Raw genomic sequence first — 25114 nt, forward strand, 5'->3', positions numbered from 1 at the left:
ATTATAATATAATTTTATCATTTCCCCCTTTTATCAAAACCCATTCAGATATCTGCCCTTGCTCAATTCAAATTCATGAACTATATGCTCAGTGTTTTACGTATGTATTTGTGTGTGTGTACGTATGTATTTATTCCTAATACATATACATAGTTTAACCTATGATCAGTAAGTATAATGAATTACAAGGTTACTTGTACATATGTTTTCATGGCTGACTATTTGGTACTAGATAACCAACTGTTGTGTTCTTTTCTGAGGAAGGCTCTTTATTTTCCTCTCAGAATTTCTTTGTGGCCTGTAGTTCTTCATGTAAGGTTGACAAGTCTTGAATTTTCCCCTGTCTATGCAAATATATATTTGTTGTTCAGATTATGTTTAGGCATTCATGTTGGTAAGACTTTATGGGTGATGCTTCTGACAATTCTAGGAGCCACAATGTCACAGTGAACTCTCCATTCTCTTGACTCTTAGAAAACCCTCACTTCCACACTAACCCTTGAGCATATTTGTGGGCATTCCTGCAGTGCTACGTTTCCAAATTTAGCCTCTAGTGGATATCATTTTCAAACATTCCCTATCTTCTTACAGATAATTTTCAAGCAGATCTGTAGATTAAGCAACTTTAGTACATATAAAATCTCAGAAAAGCCTTTTTGTGATCAGTAATTTGTAATAGAATCTAGTTTATTTTCACAAGCATTTTGACAATTTCTAAATGAAGTTTCTCTTTTAAAGTTGCTCAGTCAACCACTTGAATTTAAAGAATACAGATTTTTTTAAATGTCACATTTTATTATGGTTTGAAACTGAAATGTCCTTGTAGACTTAAGATATCAAACATTTGTTCTCCATCTGGTGACAATATTTGGTAAGTTCTGGAAGCTTCAGAATGTGGGGCCTTCTTGGAGGTGGTAGGTAACTGGGATCTGACCTCCAAAATCTCTACATGGTCCTCAGTCCCTCCCTTGCTTTTCTGTGGTTTATGTCTGCCATTCTGTCACAATCTGGAGAAAGTCAACTGATACAAAATTTATCAATGGCTGCTTCCTTCACACTGCATTTTGATTCCTTTTTACGTTTGCTCAGATTTCATAAAGGTCATCTTCAGAGACTTTAGTGCATGAAATCACTCTTAATGAAAACTGGAGTATTAATTATTTATATAGTCTTTTTTCTTTTATATTGAAAACAGATTTTTTTTCTCCTACAATATATTCCAACCACAATTTTCCCTCTTCACTTTTTTCCCAGCTACCCTGACTTTCTTCCTCTCCCAGGTAGACTCCCACTCAGTTTCCCTTCAGAAAAGAGGAGGCTTCCAAGAGATAACAACCAAACAGAAAAAAACAAAGTGCAATAATCCAAGACAAAGGACCTCATATCAAGTCCGACAAGGCGACCCAATAACAGAAAAAATGTCCTAAGAGCAGGCAAGGAGTCTTATACATTTCCACTGTTAGGATTCTCATAAAAACAAGTTAATGGCTGTGAGATACACTCAGAGGACCTGTGCGGTCACATGCAGGTCACATGTTTGCCATCTCATTCTCTAGGAGCCAATGTGAGATCAGCTTAGTTGATTTAGTGGATCACATTCAGTGGATTTCCTTTTGATTCCTATAATCTTTTCTCCCTCTCTTCTGAGGGGTTCCCAATATTCATGAGGAAGAACCCTATAGAGGCCTCTAACTTAAACTCTCTGCATAATATCGGGTTGTGGGTCTCTGCACCCACTCCCATCTGCAGCTAGAGTAAGCCTCTCTGATGACAACTGGACAAGTCACCAATCTATGAATATAACAGAACTTCATAAGGAATCACTTCACTTTCTTTCTTCCCTTCCTTCGTTCCTTCTTTCGTTTGTTCCTTCCTTCCTTTTTTCTTTGTTATTTTTATTATTTTATCCTTATAAATGTGTATATATATATATATATATATATATATATATATATATATATATAACTAGCAGATATTTCAATTCAGTGGATACTTTTAGAACAACTTTTCTCTAAGAAGTACTCCTATAAATTTGAATGTCAAATGCAATCCACAATCAACATTACTTAATAATTCTGAAACTTGAAGCAGGTAATGCATCTCATTCAAAGGAACTAGTGTTTCCATTTCTTTTTTTAGTAAATTATGTAAGCAACATGACAACTGTTAGATGAAATAATTAATTAAAATATTCTGATAAAATTTAAGTAAAACTAATTATTAAATGTATCATTATCCAAAACTAATTTGGCTGCAAAAAGATAAAAAAAATGGCAAGAACAATTTATAATGTGCATTACAATATTTGTTTTCTGAGTCAATTCACTACTGAACTAAAAAAAACTAATTATTTATTTTTTGTTATTTAAATTCAATGAAAAACTTTACAATTCATATTTGAATAGTACGTTCTTAGAGTTTTTTATTAATATTATTGATACAGTCTGTCGGAGTATTTGGATACTTTACCCCTTCTCAAGTAAACTACTTGATTTTTTTCTGAGACAATGATTTTCAGCTTCCTACAGGAGATTATTAAGATGATCCCTGGTGATTAAAGTGTTGCATAAAATGTTTGTTAATGAACGAGATATATTGAGACTATCATACATTTTATGTTAACATTAAGAAGATATGAAAAGATAATTGAACTTTTCAATTAATTTCTTTTTTAATTTAATATAAGACCTAGTTATTGAGATTTTACCTTCAAACTTAATACTTCCTCTTTTATTCAGCACAACTCTTTGACTGTTTTCCATTATTATTTTTCTAAGATATTTAGAGGTAATCATTATTTTATTACTTCCTTCTATGTATTCCCTATATAATGTTAGAGTTTCTTTGGGTTGAATTTTCCTGTTTCATTTTCCCATAAGTACGTAAGAAAATTGATTGGTCCAGCAATGAGTTGTTAGATATAACATAAAATACTTAGTTTAAGCAGAAAATACGAAGAACATTAAATTCCTCTGCAGCTGTAATATATTTGATCTTTTTAATTTAGAAGTCCATAAATATAACTCGGTGCAATAGAGGAATTTATTTTCAATTATGTGATTAATTAAAGTTTATAATGTTTGTTTTAATACAGTCAAGGACATTTATTAACCAATAATATAAACATAAAATTCAACAGAATATTAGGCAAAAGGTAAATATTTATGGGTTATAAACTGTGTTTCTCAACTTTCAGTTGTGTTTTAATTGGAAATAGATAGAATTGATAAGATTAACATTGTTGCTATTCTGGGCCTATTTTCATAGCTTCAAAAACAGTTCTGTATATGGTAAAGAAGAATAAGACTACACTTTCATTCCACATTTATGGTTTGCATGTCCCTGTGGTCAAGAACACAGATTCAGTTCAGCAATTTTAGCATCGCAGAGTCATTCTACACTGTCTCTACTCACCCAGCCTAAGAAATAATAACCTCTATATAACCACAGAACCTGGATATGTTGTGTACAGCTATAACAGCTATTTGGGGGTAGAGGCAGGAGAATTTAAGGTAAAAATTCTTCTCAGCTATGCAGAGGGTAAAAGCCAACCTGGTATATTTAAGGCACTGTAGCTACAAAAACAAGTCAAACAATAAAAAAAAAGATTATATATTTGTGTATAAGCATGTATGTATATATATTTATGCATGTATGTATATTTGTCTGTACAAGTATATATATACATTTATGTATGTATGTATATTTGCATATATATTTATCATATTCCTATTTATCTTTCAATCATATGCACCTCTATTTACAGTGGCAAATCAATGAAAAATAAGGAAATCATGAAATTTGCAGGTAAATGGTGGGACCTGGAAAGGATCATCCTGAGTGAGTTGACCCAGAAGCAAAAAGACACTCACGGTATATACTCACTCATATAAACATACAATATAGAATAAACCCACTAAAAACTGTACATCTAAACAAACTAAGCAAAAGAGAGGACTCTAACTAAAATGTTCAATCCCCATCCTGAAAGGCAAAGAGGATGGACATCAGAAGAAAACGAAAATAGGAAACAACCTCGGAACCCGCTACAGAGGGCCTCTGAAAACCAGAAGAAAACAGGAAACAACCTTGAAACCTGCCACAGAGGGCCTCTGAAAGCTTCTACAGTATAGACTGTCAAAGCAGATGCTGAGCCTGATGGCCAACTGATGGGCAGAGTGAATGGAATTTTATGTAAGAAGTGGGAAATAGTAAGAGCTGGAGGGAATGGGAACTCCACAAGCAGAGCAACAGAACAAGAAAATTTGAACACCGGGAACTTCCCAGAGACTCATACTCCAACCAAGAACTATTCGTGGAGATGACCTGGAACCCCTGCACAGGTGTAGCCCATGGCAGTTCAGTGTCCAAGTGGGTTACATAGTAATGGGAAGAGGGACTGCCTCTGACATAATCTGATTGGCCTGCTCATTGATCACTTCCCCCTGAGGGGGGAGCAGCCTTACCAGGCCACAGAAGAGGACAATGCAGCCACTTTTGATGAGAACTGATAGACTAAGATCAGAAAGAAGAGGAGAACCTCCCCTATCAGTGGACTTGGGGAGTGGCATGCATGCAGAAAGGGGAGGGAGGGTGGGATCGGCAGGGGAGGAGGGAGGGGCTTATGGGGGGATACAAAATGAATAAAGTGTAATTAATTAAAAAAATAATAAAAGATTTAAAAAAAAAGAAACAAAAAAAATATTATTTGTTTGTCCCAAATATTATCAGGTGAATTTTTGAGATAAAATCAATAAATATTCTGTTTTCAAAGCTAGAAATTTAACAATTTTAGTAAATTAAAAACTGGATTATAGTTTATTTTTACTTTTTATTTCACTTTATGTAAATTTATTTTATATTTATTCATTATGATTATTCTCATGCCTTTAAAATAATCTTTCCCATATTTTATTGATGTATTACTGAAGAGGGTTTTAGATTAGAAGCCCATAATTTATATTTCTATCAAATTTAATGACTATATCCATTAAATGGCATAGACATGTTTTAATATATCATGGCTTATTAATTTAGAAAACTGCTTTGATTTTCAGGAAAGATAACATATAAATTAATATAAGTCATAAATACGTGCCTATTACCACTGAAGCAATAACAGTTACTATTTTTAAAGGAAATAGTTTTTGACTATTACATTTAATTATTGGTTTTTCAGTGTCAAATGGTCAACTCTGAAAATATACTAACAAATAACATTATATATATTGAGTAGGTTATATGTAGTAACATATATGTTTATACACATATATGCCCCTACATGCTATAAAATTAATGAAAAAAGAGGTCAGGAATTTGAAGGAGAGTGGGGAGCACTGTATGGGAAGGTTTGGGTCTAAGAAATGGGAAAAGACTAGTGTAATTATAACCTCAAAACTTTTATAAAAGGGGAAAATTTGATGCTCTGCATTGACCTCGGGCACCTGTTCATTATTGTTAGGTGTTTTGACAGGTGGTTTAGGATATATTTGGAATATTCGGAGGTTGGGAATGAAGTGGTGAGGAAATGGACTACAAACTCTCTTACCTGAAAGATGCTCGGCGGTTACATTAAGAAGGAGAAAAAAGATTTTCCACTCCAGTTCAACAATGAAGTGTCTTCTCTTACTGAGAAGCACTTAGAGAAAAGAGTAAGGGCTCAGAGAGAGTTCTAAGCCACCAGAGATTCAAGCTTTAGCAAAGTCTGCAGGTACTGCCAAAAAGCAAAACGCTCAACATGTTCAAACAATTAAATAAAAGCTGATGTCTGACAGAAGGATCAACCTCTCTAGCTTTGTAGAGCAAAGCCTCTTCGACCCTCAAAAGGATAGGAGAATCAGAAGTAATCTGTAACTCTCCTGATCTGAAACCTGCTTTATGTAAGAAAACAGAGCACTCTGGAAAAGACGACAGGCTTTAGTGAGACAGGCTAGCGCCTTACACAAGGCAATGGAGGGCACCTCTTCTCACTTTATTTTAAAAATACTAATTATTATTGCCTAATATTGTTACATTATATTACTCATTCTTTAACACAGAGTTAACATTACAACATTTTTATGTGTAATCTGCAATATTTTATAAATACATGCAGTCTCCATTCAGATATTTAGTACAATTCATTGATGAATCTTCACAGATTTTCAGTCATAAGATTTCAGCATCCAAGGGAGTGTTCTGGGATGTTACTCAGAACGGGAAATAGAATAGACAGCAGAAGTGGAGGACGAGAAGGAACCGGGCAGGAGACGGAATTGGGAGGAAAACAAGGGTAGGCGTCAGATGTGGGGAGAACAGGGTAGAGGTGAGAGTGCTGGGAACAAGAAGGAAAACTGAGGTGGAACATCTCTTTGTCTAGCTGGAGGCTTGCCTAGAGTAGGCCCCTGGGAGGAAATGGGTCTGACTCTAGCTGAGACTTCTAACGGGGGTGGACGGCATGAAGACTGAAGTGACCACCTCCTAGCCAGGCAGCACTAGTGGAAAATACTTGATCCAAAATTACCCTGCCTACATGAAGTGCAGGAATAACGAGGGAACAAAGAATAAGGAAATATTCAACCAATAACTGGCCCAACCTGAGACCCAGCTCATGGTAGAGAGCCAGCCCATGACACTATTAATGATGCTCTGCTCTGCTCTCAGACAAGAGCCTAACTTGACTGTCTGTTGGGAGGCTCTAGGGACAGATGCTAGGATATGCAGCCAAGCATGGAATGGAGCTCGGGGGGGGGGGGTCCTGTGGAAATTTGTGGGGAAAGATGAAAGGACCTGAAGGGGAGAGGAACCTCACGAGAAGACCAATGGAGACAACTAACTCAGACCCATGGGGGCTTACTGAGACTGAGACATCAATTAAGTAGCAAGCGAGGTAGGGAACTAGGCTACCTGCATATCTGTAGCAGGGTGGCTTGATCTCCATGTGGGTGGTCTGGAGGGGGTGGGGTGCTGTTTCCAACATGGACTCTATTGCCTGCTTTTTGATCACTACCCACTGGCAGGGCTGCCTTTCCTGGCCTCGGGATGAGGCTATACTCAGTCCTGGTGTGACTTGATGTGCTGAGTAGGGTTGATAAGAGGGGAAGGGGCTCCCCTTTTCTAGGGGAAAAAGGAGAGGCAAGAGGGGAAGGAAAAGAAATGGCAGACTGGGAGGAAAGGATGGAGAGGAAACTTTGGGGATGGAAATTTAATAAACTAAAATTTAAAAAAGAAGAAAAAGACTTCATCTATATCAAAATTATTAACATATTCAATATATTTTCACATTTATAGAAGCATTAATAAGTTTGGAAAGACCATACACTTTTGAGTGAAAAACTTTATTTTGGTTTATTGTTTTTCACTTCATTTCTTTTCTTTATTGAAAATATAGTATTATTCATATGCTATATGCTGAAAACGGTTTTCCCTTCTCCATCCATTCCAAGTTCCTTCACAGTTCCTACACCACATTCTTTCTTTATCTCTTTCACTAGAAAAAAAAAACCCAGATATCTAAAATAAATAAAAGAAAAAATGAAGTAAAACCAAACAAACTTGAATAGGACAAACAAGACAAAACAAAGAAGAAGCAAAGCAAAAAGCCTATAAAAAGCACATAGATGCACACACACACAAACCAACAACAACGAAAATAGAAAAAAAAAAAAAAAAAAAAACAACCAACCAACCAAAAACAACCAAATAAAGAAAAACAAAATAAACCTTAATGGTATGGAGGGTTGTTTGTTTGTTTATTTGTTTTGTTTTGTAGTGCTTCTGCAATTTTATTTTTCATTTTCTTCCTTACTTACAAATAATTTACTTTGATTTTTGTTTTTTGTGGATTTCTAAGTGCAGCCATTATGTGTATGTGTGTGTATGTGTGTATGCTATGAAGCCTGGCATTAAGGCTGTTTTGTATGCCAAGTGAGAGGAAATAATTTTTTATGAAAGTGTTTATCAATTGGAAACAACTTCTGGGTTAGGGATGTGGGCTTGTATTCACTTCCACTCTCAAGTGCTGGGACACAATACAGGCCCTGAGGATTCCCATAGTCTTTGTGATTTTTATGTACATTCATTATTTTATGTCAAAAGGACTTGTATCATTGTACCTTCTCTAACCCCTGCTCTTTCAATCTTTCTTACTTCTTTTCCACAGGGTTTCCTAAGCCATGGGGAGAGGGGTTGAAGGAATATTCTACTTAGGAATCAATGTTCCAAGGTCTCTCACTCTGCACATTTTCAAGCTGTGGGTCACTTCATTCTCATCAGTTTTAGGAGGAAGCCTTTCTAAGGGTAGCTGAGAAGACATTGATGATAAGCATACCAGAATGTCCTAGGAGTTCTTGTTTACTAGGTTCACTTAACAAACCAGTAGTTTTTGTTTTTTTCTAGGTCTTTGGCAAAACTAGTATAAAGTTCTTGGCTACTTGAATAATGTCAGGGATGGGCCCTATATCATGGAATGAGCCTGAAATCCAGTTAGAGATTGGTTACTTATTCCAACAAGATTTGTGCCACTATTACTCTAGCACAACTGTCAATAACTAACTGGATTTCAGTATTGTTTGTTGAATCCATTAGTTTTGTTGTAGTGGTATGTTTGTGTGTGTGTGTGTGTGTGTGTGTGTGTGTGTGTGTGTGTGTGCTTCCTTCTTCCTCTTTTGATTTTCTATTCTGAGATTATTATGTTTTTTTTTTTATTTTTTTAAACCTCGTTAAACTGTGATTTTCCATCTAGCACCTTCTGTAGAGATGGATTTGTATACTACTTAAATTTGTATCCTACGTAATTTACTACTTAAATTTGTATACTACGTAATTTACTACTTAAATTACGTATACTACTTAAATATGGTTTTATCACAGAATGTCTTTCTTCATTTATTTTGAGTGAAAGTTTTGCTTAATATTGTAATCTGGGATGAACATCTGTGGTCACTTAGAGTTTGTAAAGTCTCTATTGAAACATCAAGTGTTATTCTAAGAGTCTGCCTTTTTGCTATTCTGTCATTAGACATTAGGGCAGCAGATTTCAAACAGTTCTCTGGGATCTTTAGCTTTGAGCTTAAAGTCATGGCTTCAACCTCAGTTCTCTAGTTTTGAGCTCTGAGGACTTAGATAGAAATCCTTTTACTTATCACTATTTTCCTGTATCATTCAGACAGCCTGTCATGGACTTTCTCAGCTGCCACAGTCAAGTGGCTCACTTCCCATAATAAACATTCCTTCAATTTCACTATTTCTGTCTAATCTTTGTTACTCTATCAGAAATTTTGTTCCCTTTGTTTTACTTTCTCAGTGTGTATGCACACATACATAGTCTGTGTAAATGAATAAAATGTGGAAAATGCTGACAAGAGTGAATAGTATTAAAAACAATTAACACTGAGTACTATGCATACCATCATTGATAACTCTTATCTTTACTTGTAAAATTTATTTTTATTAAAAATACAAAATAAAATGTATTCAATAAATGAAGTTATTTTTGTGTTTTGAATAATACAGTTCACAAAAAGTATCTCATAACATGTTTACTAACTCTATGAGGGAGTTGGAAGTATGATTTCATAGAAACAGATGCAAGCATGCATTTAAATGTTTCATGAACATTTAGATTTGTACAATGTACAAGTAAGAGATGTTCTTGTTTATGGAGAAGAAAAACAGCTCCTCACTTTATCAGTTCTCCTGAACTATGTAGAATAACAAATTATACTTTTGTCATATTAAAATGCTAACAATTATGTTTTTCAAATACTAGATTAGTGTTTTGATATCATATAACCAGGTTTATTAAGTATTATAAAATATACAAATACTATGCATATTTTATATGTTATTCATGATTTTCCAATCTATTTTCCAGATCCCATGGCAATAGATACAGCTGGGTTTTTTTATCCCTTAAAACACAAACTTTCCAAGTAAAAGGGTAAAAAATATCCTTCCAATATATTCTTCTGCTGCTGTGCACAAAGTTGGTTTCAGAAATAAAATTACTGATGTTATAGCGGCATCTGCCACAGCCACTGATTTTTAATACACCATTCTACAATGGTGTGAGGTTCTAAAATAGTCTCTGTTCAGACCATCAAAAACTATTGCTCTACTTTCAAGGAAATGAAGAAGAGCTATACTTAGTCTTGTTCTTGAAATAAAGAACACAACATGGGAAAGAGAAATAGATATCCAAACTTTGTACTCTACAAGAAGAGAAGTAACATTTGCTTGCATTTGCTCATCAACTGAGGATGGCCTTAAAATAGCATGCTTTGTTTCTTTCATAAACTAGGCAGTTGGCCACACATCAAAATATGTGGGAATATTTTTAGGCACAAGGTTTTATAGCTAAAAGCAAGTTTCACCTAACTTTTCCAATTTGATAACATATTAATAACTAACAGTGTTTAACTCATCCCTGAAAACTGCTAAATAAATGAACTTGTGTTTTTATTTCCTTTCATGTTCAACGACAATTAAAAAAAAAACAATACTTGGAATTACATGGACTGGAAAGATTTTATGTCATGAGCCACCAACAACCATGTGTTTAAAACTCCTGAACCCTCAGTTTTACTAAGGACCAAATTAAATTCTATAATTAAAGTTGGACTGATGATATTTATAACATCTATAAAGATCTCCTTTGTCCACATTTTCTTCATTGTTTTAACATTTTTATCATCACAAAGGCCTAATTTTGTTTAATAAAAGTGTTTTTCTACACATTTAACTTATTTGTTTAAATCTCTGGATAAAGAAATGGAGGAAGACACAAGGAGATGCAAATAATACCCCCATCTCTGTTCATAGATTGGTAGAATTAATGCTGTGAAAATGATTATTCTACTGAAAGCAGTATATAGCTTCATTACAATACAAATCAAAGTTCTCATGAAATTCTTCATAGAAATAGAAAAAGAACTCCATGTATTCATTTGCAACCATCATGTCCCCAGGTAACCAATGCAAAGCTGAGTTATAAAAAAGAATGCAGATCACAGAAGAATACAATGGAACCAGTCTTGATGAGGCCTGATAGGTTAGGGTCAATTAGAAGGGGAAGCTGACCTCCCTTATCAGTGGACTAGGGAAGGAGCATAAGAGGAGAAGGGGGAGGGCAGGAGCCATTGGGAGGAGCCAAGGGAGGGTGCCACAGCTAGGATACTAATTGGATAAATTATAATAAATAATAATAAAAAGAGAACAAAAAAAAAGAATGATGTTGAAAGGATTACCAGCGTAGATCTCAAAATTTATTACGGAGATGTAAAGATGAAACCTTTATGTTAGTAACAAAAGAGCAGACATAGAGACCAAATGAAGAGAAAGAAGACCTGAAAAGAAGGATATGTTATTACAACATTCTCATATTTGACAAAGATAGCAAAACACATCTGAGAAAGACATTATCTTCAAAAAGTTGTATGGCAAATGTTGGATAACCATAGATATATAAAGGCAGTTAGACTTATATCTCTATTCCTGTAGAAAGTCACTTTCTGGTAGATCAAATATTTCAATATGCATTTGAAATCATTTTATTTGTTAGAAGAAAACATAAGGCAGTACCCTACAAGATACTGATGGAGGATGTGACTTTCTGAATACTATTTGTTTTGTTTAGGAATTAAGGACAATTGATAAATGTGACCTTTTAAAACTAAAAAGTTTCTGTTCAGTATTTATAACAACTTAGTGAAAGGAAGCCTGCATGATAAGAGAGATAATTTCATCTAGATACATATCTGTCTAAGGAATAATATACAAAATAATCAAAGAACTTAAAAAATTAAAGAGTCATGAAAACAAATGAACTAATTAAAATGAACCTTATATGAATATAAGGTTTCAAAATATGCATCAAAGAAATATCTCTAATAGTGTTCAACATTCTTGTAAAGTAGAAAAATGCAAATAAAATACCTTCAGGTTTTACTATACTTCAATCTGAATGCTTAAAATAAAAAAAAAAAAATAAGAAGAAGAAAATCTAAAAATAAATACTGTTTAAGATGTGGGAAAGAAGGCCTCCTCCTCTGTGGATATAATTGCAAACTGACAATATAAAGAATTCTTCAAAATTTTGGAGAATTTTTTCTATAATTTTTCCTAATTAAGCTTAAAGACAATTTAAGTGACTATTCCTATGCACTTTAATATGCAACAACCACTTTTAGATGCAAAAAGGTTATAAATAAAAATATTTCTGTATGTTATTGTATGCATTTTATATATACATATGTATACACACATATACATATATAACAACAATTAAAGAAAAAGATGCCCACAGAGGAAAAGGATTCAGGCAGCATCAGACAGTATGGAGAAAGATTTCCCCTATCAGTGGACTAGGGGAGATAGATAGGGGAGGAAGAGGGAGGAAAGTGAGATCAGGAAGAGCTGAAGGAAGGGGCTGCAACTGGAATAAATAGAGAAAAAATTTAAATAACAATAATAATGTCAAGAATTTGAAAGAGAAAAGGAGTTTCATTAAAGGTTTGGAGGAATACAAGAGAAGGGGAAAATTATTTATCTTAATCTTGAAAAATATTTCGAAGTAAAATAAATGAAAGGAATGAAAGCAAAAATGGAAAGTGAAGAGATTGTACAATAATGAAAGAAATATATGAACAAAGTAATATGAATGCATGAGGAGAAAAATAAAATGAATAAACAGGGATAAAAAATAAAACATGAAAAAAACCTGTTTTTCTATGATGTGAGGATCTCATGTCAAATTGTTCAGAAACCAGCCTAGAGGTTAAAGGTCAAGGTACACAAGATGAGTCACAATACTTAAGGCAAAGGGGCAAAGGGTCTTTTAATCCATATTGCCTCCAAAGAGACATAGATGCTAAATAGGCTCTACAGTAACAACACATATTGGTGTCAATAAAAAGCAATTTGATAACAAAATAACTCGCAGTAGAGTGGAATTTATTGAAATCTAAAAGATGACATCATCTTTTCCTCTTAATTTTATTTTAAAATTTATTTGATGTGGTTTTAATTTGTTTTATTTAATATCCTGCATAAAAAGATAAAAACACATTCACTCTATCAAACATTTCAGAGATATATAAATGACATAATTGTATATGTTCAGTTATCTATTTGACTTCACATAAATATACGTTGTTTTAGACACAAAGGAGTAAGTGGCTTCCTAACTCTACAGATACACTATTGCAATACCAAGAAGGGAAAAATTGAGTGGTCTTAAAATTTTGATGTAAATAGGTTTTACATATTCTGATCAAAACAAAAGTTAATATACTTACCCTTCTACTAATAACTGTGTATTACGTAGAATAAATATGTTAGTATATATGAACATAGGAACTTATGTAAATAAATATTTGTCATGAAATAAACATATCTAAAATTTTAGATAAGCCAAAGTAGGATTATCTGTGCAAGAAAACGTTTGGGACAAGCTCTTAGTCAATGAAAGACAGGAAGCAAGGTAGAGACTCAATAATAAAACAAGTCAGTCTCACAGGAAGATCTCTGGCATAACTTCTTTAGGACATAGATTTTAGTATGTTTATCCTCTATCATACGGCTAATATTCACTTATAAGTGAGTATATACCGTATGTGTCTTTCTGCTTCTGGGTTACCTCACTCACGATGATCTTTTCCAGCTCCCACCACTTTCTTGCAAATTTCATGATTTCCTTGTTTTTAATGGCTGAGTACTATCCCATTTTGTAAATGTACCACAATATCTGTATCCATTCATTCAATCTGTATTCATTCTTCAGGGACATCTGTGTTGTTTCCAGGATATGGCTATTATGAATAAAGCTGCTATGAACATAGTTGAGCAAATGTCCTTGTTGAATGGTGGAGTATCTTTTGGATATATGCCCAGCAGTGGTATAGCTGGATCCTGAGGCAGCCTGGCCTATCCACAGAAGAAGATGATGCAGCCAGCTTTGATGAGACCTGATAGGCTAAGTTCGGATAGAAGAGGAGAAGGTCCTCCCCTATCAGTGGACTAGGGGAGGGGCATGGGGCAGAAGATGTAGGGTAATTGCGAGCCTGGGAGGAGATGAAGGAGGGGGTTATAGCCTGAATACAAAGTGAATAAATTATAATAAACAAATAAATTAATTAATTTAACAAAATAAAATACCTGGTATACTTTAGATAGCCCTAGGGACAGTGCTTAAGGCTTAAAAGGGCATGCAAAACTACTTGTTACTTATATCTATGTTACAGATGTTCGTAACATTGTCATCTTAAATGCAATATTCAATATTTTAACCATTGAAATACATACAAGAGAAATTACTTGTATACAAGTTTTCTAAATATTCATTCAAGGGTCTCTGCAAACAGCTGAGCCAGCAGAGTATTGGTTCTTGTGGGCCAAGAAGGTAATTGGTTCAACATGACTCAGAGTTTGTTGTCCATTTTAACTTCTAGAGTCTGACACTGAGCAGTTTATTTTAGGAATATTTAAGAACAATACAATTTAGAAGAATGGTTTTCAGGCTTAACATAATCCTGAGTGCACAATGCAGCATAATTACATTACATAATTACTTAATTACATCAAAATTATTCGCAAAGTACATGTCACTTCTTCCATGTTCTAAGGACAGTCTATATATGTTATCTTAATCTTCTAGGGGAGGTGTGGTTTCAGTCCTAATGAAGGTGTAGAAGACATCTGAAGTATTAACCACCTCTAGTCCTGGTTATGGAATCCTGGGGTCACCAGGGAAATACAGATATGGCAAAGATCACCTAGACTAGGGGGTATCTTTAGCCCTGTTTGTAAAACCTTGGCATGTCCTGGCGCTATAGATAGTGTGAGGATCAGCTAAGCTATTTGCCACCTCCAGTCTCAGCTTTTTGGAAAACAAACAAATAGGTTTTACATATTTTTCATTGAATAGACAACACTATGTGTTTCATATACTTGGTTTACTTAGAATTTTGTGGTCCCAGCTTTCACCGACAAATCATTTTCATTTTATGGACATAGTTCTTTAACAAACAGAACACGTCTTGTTTCCAACAACTAATATATTAATTTTATTTGGCTATATCTCCAGTACACTTTTGTTGTTTATTTTTTATCCACCCAATTAATAAAATATTAAATGAATTGTGATTCTCTGTCATCCTTAAATAGCAATCATTTTGCTATTTAATTAATTGAAAATTTGTTTAAAAGCCTCTCTGTAACTCCATCTATATCATCACCTTGTAGCTGATGCTATATTCCACAGAATACCACAATGATTTTCTGGAACTAAACATTGATAACTGATCACAGTAATAAATTTTACTTTTCCAAATTTAAAAATCACTTTCCACAAAAATATTAAAGGATAGATGGAGGAGTCTTTTCTATTTTTATTTCTCAACCAAAAGTACCAATAACAGGTTCATACCAATAACCAAGTATTACTTCAGGTTTCCTATGTATGAATATCCCCATTTTTCTTAGACTTATTTTAATCTCTATTTTTACTTGTTTAATTTTTACTTTTTTTTTTTTTTTTTTTTTTACAATTTATTCACTTTATATCACAATTGTAGACCCCTCCCTCATCTCCTCCCAGTCCCATCCTCCTTCCCTCTTTCCGACTATCTGCTTCCTCTAGTCTGCTGTTAGGGGGAGTCCCCTTCCCCTGCCATCTGTCCCTAGCTTATCAAGTCTCATTAGGACTCCCTGGAACTTCCTTCTGTGGCCTGGCAAGACTGCAGTAAAGGGGGAAGTGATCAAAGAGCAGGCAACTGAGTTCAAAACAGAGACAGCCTCTGTTCCCCTTCCTCATATTCTCTGTAAATAAGAGTTCAGTTTTGCTTTAGTTTCTCATGAGTAGTCACGTTCTATAAAGAGCTCCTACCAGACATTAACGAACATCTTCTGTGCATTCATGGGCCCCAAGGTATGTCACTGATAAACATTTCATAATGGCCAAGGTGATTAATCACTTACCTTTCCCTCTTTGGTCTTTACCACATCGCATAGAAAAAAAAAATTCACACAGAGGAATCAGACCATAAATACTTATTCACAAATGAGCATTTGATTAACTCAATAAAATTTTACATTTTAAAACCTATCTGTGATGTATAATCTTCAGTTATATCAGTCATGATTGTATATTTCTCAAACAAAACACATTAAAGAAGATAATCAAGAAAGTGGACATGGGTGAAGATGATCAATCCTCATTTAGAAAGACAAATGGGATGTGCATTGAATGTATGACAGGAGTCTACCGCAAAAGGCATCTGAAAGACTCTACCTAGCAGTGTTTCAAAGCAGACACTAAGACTAATAACCAAATCTTGGCAGAGTGTAAGGAATCATATGAAAGAAGGGGAGTTAATATGATATGGAAAGGATAGGAGCTCTACAAGTACCAAATATATCAGGGCACAGGGTCTTTTCTGAGACTGACACTCAACCAAGGACCATCTATGGATATAACATAGAACTTCTGCTGGGATGTGGCCCATGGTAGCTCAGTAACCAAGTAGTTTTCCAAAGTAAGGGGAACAACAGGACTATTTCTAACAAGATCTCAAGGGCAGGCTCCTTGACCTCCCCGCCCCCCCAGGGGAGGAGCAGTCCTGTTAGGCCACAGAGGAGAACTTTGCAGCCAGCCTTGAAGATACCTGATAAAACTGGGTCAAATGAAAGGGGAGGAGGTCCTTGCCTATCAGTGGACTTGGAAAGGGGCAGGGAGGAGACCAGGGAGGGAGTTGGGGAGGGGGAGGGAATGAGGGAGCAGGATACAGCTGGGACACAGAGTTAACAAATTGTAACTAAAAATAAAAATAAAAAAAATTCAACAGAACATATTAGGAATTTACAAAAGTATACAATGTACAAAAACAATTTGACTGAAATAGTATGAGTAGATTGAGAGATTATCAGCACATGTGTACTGTAACATTCTCATTTATTTTTTCATGCTAATTAAACATGGATATCTCTTAATTAAAGTTTTTATTCCACTGAATATCCATGTTGTGTTAAATCAGCACTTATCTACTTGCCACCCTTAAAGATGATAAATAAAGCAGACTAAAATGTCATGCCATTGCTAGCTTTATTCACAGCATCAGATGATTTATACTCTGACGGTTATAAACCTTACCCAAGTAAAGTTCTCATGTATACCATCACAGCAGTCAGCTGTGTTTTGCCAAGTTCATGAGACCTCAAAAGACCACTGACCACACCAGGAGCAGAAATCGTATGCAAATGCAAAGAGCCTTTATTTGAGTTTAAGCTCAGACTCCCAGGATGAACTGTCACAGCAGTCAGAGGCTAGGAGCCCTGAGCCTAGAAAGAAGTTAGGCTTTACAGGATTTTTAGTAAGGGGAAGGGGCTTCCAGACTTGGCAGTTAACTGATTGAGTGACATTCAGCAAGAACAAGCTTGTTACATAGTGATTGGTGAAAGACAAGTTATAATAACTATGTTGGTAACCAAAGTGACAACATATATTTGTTTTAGTAGAGATAAAGACAAAGGTCATTTTGACTTGTTTTCTGAACAGCTGGTTTCAGGGTTGGCACATTCTGTTGTTGCTTTCTACAAGTGTAAACATGTTTTTCTGAAGCTGGGGTAACTTTTAGATCTTGTTTAAGATGGAGGCCAGTGACAAAATGGAGTCTATTATGTTCAAGCCCTTCAGCCACACATGGTAAAAATGTTTTTCAACTGAGGCATATTAAACGGTAGTTTAAACATTTAACTGAAAAACAACACCAAGAAATTATGAGTAATTTGAAGTAAATTCACCCCTATCAACTATACCGGGGGGAGGGGGGGGGACACTAAAACACATTCCACAAACAATTCTGTGATTGAAAGATAATGACTTGCAAGGTTCTTGTTTTCTTAGAATGTTCTCACAAGCACTCAGAGTTCCCCTCTGAGTTCTCTCACAAGAACTCAGAGTTCTTTCCTAAGCCTTGTTCTAACAAACTACAACACCCCCCTCAACCCCACCCTGAGGGAGGAGCAGCCTTGCTAGGCCACAGAGGAGGACACTGCAACCAGTCCTGAAGATACTTGATAAGCTAGAGTTAGATGGAAAGGGAGGAGGACTCCCTCTATCAGTGGACTTAGAGAGGGGCAGGGAGGAGATAAGGGAGGGAGGGTAGGATTGGAAGAGAATGAAGGAGAGGCTACAGTTGGGATACAAAGTAAATAACCTGTAATTAATATAAAAAATAAAAATTTTATATAAAAAAGAATATAGAAGGACTTTAGGTCCTTGAACATGATTATGATTAAAAGATAAAGTAAATAAATTATTTTGTAAGAAAAAGAAACCTTAAAGAAAAAAAAAAGAGATAAAAATCCAGAATTTTTTAGATTTGTTTTTTTTTCTTTTATTACTATTATTGTTTCTTTTTTTATATCCCATTGGACTGAGAAATAAAATAAATACTGGATTTCACTGGCAAGGTATTCATCTGTACTGGAGTGAGAAACTTGGAGTGCTAATTTTTTATTTTAAAGTCCAACAGTTTTGTCAAATTGTGAAGATTACTGCCAAAGTCACATTGTGATTAAACATATTTATACCAATAAACTGCTACAGAAATAAATTTGTTTTCACAAAATATTTGTTTTATAGACATCAAAAGAAATTTAACATATCTTAGGGGGTTATATCTCTCAAACACTTGTCTTTTGTATTGTTTGCACAGCGAGCCATGGTTTGCTATGATTGCTCTTGAGTAAAGTTCTATTTTGAGATATGTGAGATTGGAATTGGCCCAAGACACTTAATATTGAAGTAATAAGGGAAAACACTGCTCTTTATAGGAAATAAAACTTCACAGTATTAGAAAATGGGAAAAGTACTACATAGGAATCAATGAAAATAATACTCCCTGAAGGGAAAACAAAAATAGGATATGAAGAAACAGAAAATAAACCAGGAAATCCAATACAGTACAGAGAATTGAAAACAGACAAAATGTCAATGCTACAATTACTTCCTGGGTCAGTCTTAGAACAAACTATTGTCATCGCTAAAGGAGTGTAATTTTTTAACATGGTCATGGAAAATCATAAAGGAAAAGACAATCACTTAAGTACTAATTGTGTAGAAGTATTGAATTTAATCGAAGAATATCAGTTTTGGGTGAAAAGTCAACAACAACAAAAATAAAAGACAGGATAATCAATATTGTGTTTAGAAATTGAAATAGGAGTATAAGATTTTTTTATATATTTTTAAAACTCATAATTACCATAGTGTGGACATGTTCTGTGAGTCTGAATGTTGTTGAAAGTATGCAATAATATTTAGTTAAGTGCATTGTTATTCCTACTTAATCGAATTTAATACTTTCAAAAAAGGTGAAATAATTTTTTAAAAATTCCACAATTTTCTACTAATCAATATAGTATTGAGCCTATCAGTCATTCTTATGCATGTGGTGGTTTGCATAGGAATGGCCCATGGGCTCAATGCTTAATCATCAGGGGGTGGACTACTAAGAGGTGTGGCCTTGCTGGGGCTTTGTTCGAGGAACTGTGTCACTGGTGATGGGCTTTGAGGTTTCACATACTCAAGGAGGGCCCAGTCTCTCTCTCTCTCTCTTTCTCTCTCTCTCTCTCTCTCTCTCTCTCTATGCTGCCTGACTATCCAGATGTAGAGCTTTCAGTTATCTCTTTAACACCATGTCTGTCTGTGTGCAACCATGCTTTTTGCCAAGATAACAATGATTTACACCTCTGAGCTGTAAGCCAGCCTCAAATAAATGTTTTCCTTTATAAGAGCTGCTGTGGTCATGGGGTCTTTTCACAGCCATTGAAATCTCGAGTAAGACTGGCATAATCAGTTGTTTTGTGAATATCTTCTCTACAGTAACTTTCAAAGTTACTTTTAAGTGATATTATATAAAGAATAGAGTGTTATGCATATTTACACCATATAAATCTAATCTGCTGTTGGCTGATCTTGGAAAAAATATGACTATCGAAAATGATCATTACTTTAAAATCTAAGGTTCATCTTTTAAGAAATGTCTGATTCCAATTCCGGGACGTATCAAGTTTTATGATATAGCTAATGATACTCCTAACATGGAGCTTAGCCCTGTGAGACTCCTGTGGCTAGTGATGTCCTACACTCATTAACCAGCAAGGCTTAGAATGGTGATGCCATACAGACTTCAGAGCCTGAAAAAACATCTAGGAGACAGTAGGTGCTTTGCTGTCTAGAAAGGCATAGCCTTAGAATGAGTGATCATCACATAAGGAATTACTAAGAGACCACCTGCAGAGATAACTGGAAATGAAGATTCCAAAGCATCTCCTCTACTTTTTCTCAGTAGTAGAATAGGTCTGTCTCAGCTAGCTTCTGATATGATATTGATCCAGCCTGGATTTATCTGAGAATGGAAAATTTGCCTTGAATAGACTGTTCTTCAGCATGTGTTTGAGAAATTGTCTTCACCAATGACTGACTTGGAATGGCCCAGCCCATTTTGGATTGAGTCATTTCTATACAACCTGGGGTGTATAAGAAAGCTTACTAAGCATGAACTAGAAAGCAAACTGGGAAATGCCATTTCTTCATAATTTTTGCTACAGATATTTGCCTTTTATTCCCTCATGGATTTCAGTGGTGAGCTGTCACACCAAACTGTAAGCAGAAATAAAGCCATTCCTTTTCAAATTGCTTTCTGCTACAGTATTTTGTAACAGCAACAGAACACAAACCAGAATGGAAATTGGTACCAGGAAAGTGGGAGTGTAGTTGTGACAGAATTGATTATGATGGTTTGGAGAAGGATGTAAAAGCATTTAGAATTTTATGCTGTAGAAGTTTTCAGTGATGAAAACATAACGAGCTTTGTTGAGGAAGCTTATATGAGAACGTTGAAAGAAACACAAATGGTAAAGACCTGGCTTTTGAGTTTTCATGAAGAAGCAAAGATTCTACAGGGGTGAATGATATGAAATTCTGGACTAGGAATTTGTGTAAGTGAAAGTTTCATTTTACTAGAAAAATGGATGCTGGTTCACCAGTAGAAATATTAGCTGTACTTGTAAAAGATCAGCATTTTGAGATTAAAAAGTTCTGGGAATTTTTGTTCAGTGTCAGCACAGTGAATCTATCATATCAACGAGTCAAGGCTACAAATCAAGCTGCTAATAGAAACTTGGAAAATAATGTGTAAGAGTCTCCCAGCTGGTACTTGTTTTGAAGATATGAAAGCAGTTAAAGGAACAACAGGGCTTGGCATCATGTGATAGGGCTGGTTTCCTTTTAGAGAGGCCCTGAGAGATCTCTCTTAGTGAACATGAAGATTCAGTTGCTTTGGATGCTCCAGGGTGAGAAAAGTCATATGAGAATCTTAAGCTTTGTCACTATGTAGATAAAGAGAGGGCAAGAGATTCATTCCATTTGTGAAGTTTCAGCCTCAATTATATTGGAAACTCCAAAATACTTGAGATGTCAAGGGTAGAGACAGATCTGTGCAGTCTTATTGAGCATACACAACAAGGTACTTGTGTTGGGCTTTGGGGTTGCAGGGGTGGAAAGGCAGTACTACTGCCCAATCCTTTCAGAACCACAAGATTACATCTGAGTTTCCAATGTTGTTCATTTTGGTTTTGCTTTCTAAAGCCCTGTGTCATTGATTTTGGTATAAGAGGCATTTGTCTTGATTTTCATTTTACAAGAACTTACAATCTTTGGACTTCTAAAGATGCCCTGGATCTGATTGTAGAAACTGCCAGGTTACTAAACCAGTGTAGTAACTAACTGAATTCTACACATTTTTCTTTATACTTACTGAGAAGTGTGACTTTTACCCCTCATCAATGAACCTTCTCTTTGGAGCACATGGCAACTGTTGCAGAAGATAACAAATGGTCAAAATGCAGAGAGCAACTTATTAAGGGGTGCTCAGCCCCAGTAAATATATGTACAGCATGACTTATGCTGCCAAGGGTCAGAGAACATGATGGAAAGGGGGTGGGAAAACTGTCAGAGCCAGAGAAAAAGGAAAACTGAGATTGTGTCTCCTCCTAAAAAATCTAGATATGACAATGAAACTATATGAGTTGTATATCAATTATCCCTCACATTGTGGCGGCCTAAACAGTACCTGATCAATGGCATCAGTAGACATGTTGTCTCATATATGGGTTCTATTGCTTTGATAAAACATCATAGGCAAAAGTGTCTTGAGGAAAAAAAGTGGTTCATTTCCACTCACAGGTCTCAGGTCTGTCACTGGGGGAATTTAGGGCAGGAGCTCACACATGAGAAGAGCCTGAGGCATAGACTAATGCAGGAGCCATGGAGGAGTACTTGGTTGCTCAGCCTGCTTTCTTATTTCCCAAGGCCTCAAGCCTAGGAGTGGCACCCTTATCAATCATCAGTTAAAAAACTGCAGCACAAACTTGTCCACAGCCCAATTTGTTGGTGGTATATTCTCAACTGATTTTTATCTCTCTTCCTAAATGACTCTTGTCTGTTTTAAATTGATGTAAAATATATAAAATCAGACAGTACCATTGACCCTTTGTAAGTATGAAGGACAAACATATCCTACTAAACCATAGTCTCTTTAAAACTTCCACCCAGGTGTCACATATTTATATGATAATATAAAACATTATATCTTTTAAAAATCTACCAGTCTCTAAAAATTCAAACATTTTTAAACATTGTTAAAAAATTCAGTCTATTAAAAAACAGACAAGTACTTTAAAAATTCAGTCTCATTCAAAATATCCAGTTTGTTTAAAACTCCGAAGTCACTTTAAGAGAGCAAATTTTCTCCAAAACATATAAAATCTCTGTACTAGTTAAGGGTATCTAGAGAAACAAAAGGTAAAATGAGTAAATATCTATCTCTCTGTCTGTCTGCTCTATCTGTATGTCTGCCTGCCATCTATCTATCTATCTATCTATCTATCTATCTATCTATCTATCTATCTATCTATCTATCTATCCATCCATCTACATACCTATCTGCCTACCTACCTACCTACCTACCTATCTACCTACCTGTGGGAGTCTGCTGGATAAGGTTGAAGTTGCTCATTTGCATTTGGTCTATTATGATAGACTTCTTTTTCTCAGGTGAGTTCTGACTTCTCCCCTGATCTGGGTAATTCCAGGTCTTATAAGGAGGTCACATGGCTCTCAGGGCAGATTACAAGCCAGACCTTTCCCGCAAATAAGGAAACTGCTCTAGCAAGCATCTAGGAATTCCTAGAAACACTCCACCCTGCTAAGGATCTTAGTCCAGAGTGACCTTCAATTACACTTGGAGATCCCAACAACAACTCATATGATCATTAAATACTGAATTTCCCTTCTTGTGGTAGAACCTCCAAAGTATTCCTGACCCCCTGACCCCAGTGAATCAACACATTCACCCTAAAATCCCTCCCTCTGCCAAGGGCTTATATTGTCCTTGACTTTACAGAATTAAAGGTACATAGGTTCGTGCTTTCTCACGTTAAGACCATCTGAGATTCATCAGTCACCCTCCACCCCATCGCATTACACTGGGCCTCTGGCCCACTGAACCTGGGCCTTGCTGGGCCAGGGCCTCCCTGGGCCTGTGTCTTGGCTGCAAGCTGACCAGGCATGGGCCTTGGCCTGCACCTCTGCCCTGCTCTGCACAGCAGCTTTACTAAGAGCTGTAACACTATGGTCTGGACCTCCCAAGCTTCGATTGCCACAGGCAATGGGGAAGTAGGAAGGGGCTAGAGCGGGATACAAGTGAATAAACTGCAATTAATGAAATTAAAATAAAAAATAAAACAGTCAAAATGTAATACTCTGTGGAAAACCTTTTCCATACCTAGGCTTAGCTCACTTGGGCCTCACCCTAAGGTCCTTTAGCTGCATCAAGGAGAAACAGAACCCCAGTTCTTTGTCAGAAGCTGAGTTCCAGAGCCCAACCTCAGCCAAATGGAGAACAACACCTACCATCACCTATCCATCATATTTACTGATACGTATCACTAATTCTATCTCAGTAGATTCTATTTACCTACTTTATCTTTTTATATAATTTATTTGTCTAATCATCTATTTATCTATCCATCACCCATTCTGTTTATCATGTATTTATTATCTCTCTTTTTCTACATATACATATATATAAGGGATTTATTAGAATGGTTTACAGTCTGTGGTCCAGCTAGTCCAACAACAAGTTTCTAGCAAAAACAGTTCAAGGATACAGTAGTTGTTCAGTTGTCAATGCTAAAGGTCTCAGCAGTACTTCAGTATGTGCTAGAATTCTGAATAAGTCAGCTCTAACAGACATGACAGTGAGAGTGAAGAATAGATAACAGCACGGGAAATAAGCATATTTAACAACCAATAGCAGGAGTGAAACAACAAGGTCTCACAGTGATCTGAGTTCTATAGAATTGTCAGATGTTAACAGTGTCATTAAATGAAATTGAAGTGCAGAACTTTATATGTGTAGTACTTTATCCAATAGGTAAATATGTAGCTTTAACTAATCCATAACTCTGATCTATCAAAGCTTAATTTCGAAGTTTATTATTTCCATCAAGAACACCATTATGAAATTGTTGTGACATTACATAAATTTACATATATTATATATATTTCTACACCATTAAATAAAACATTGATTTATAATCTATATTTTCTTCTGAGATCACTGATGTACAGAAGACCTTTATTACTGTTAAATGACATATCTGTAGAATTCTTAGTTATTCTGTATGATTATACTATAGCAACAGGTTAAAATAATGCATGCCTTACAAAGTTGCATCATAAAGTCCCTGAAAACAGTGGTAGTAAGGAACATCATCTCTCCAAAAGTGATTTAGTATCTTTTCACATTGAGCAGCAATTGTACATTCTATCAGTTCACTTATGACTAAAGCACATCCAATTATAACTCTACTTTTGCCACTTTGTCATATGATATTGCCACTTTAGAAGACTAACATTCCCTTTATCCTTGTTAAAGATCTTGTTTCCAGTGAATTATTGACCAACTTCTCCATCTCAGATAACATGATCTCAAAGCAAGTGCTAAACTATTTTGGAGTCTGAAAAACTGAAACACATAAGTTGTGAGAAAATTTGGGTGATTTTCTGTTA

This window comes from Psammomys obesus, unplaced genomic scaffold (assembly GCF_907164565.1).
Source record: "Psammomys obesus unplaced genomic scaffold, mPsaObe1.curated_primary_1811, whole genome shotgun sequence".
In the NCBI taxonomy this organism is placed as follows: domain Eukaryota; kingdom Metazoa; phylum Chordata; class Mammalia; order Rodentia; family Muridae; genus Psammomys; species Psammomys obesus.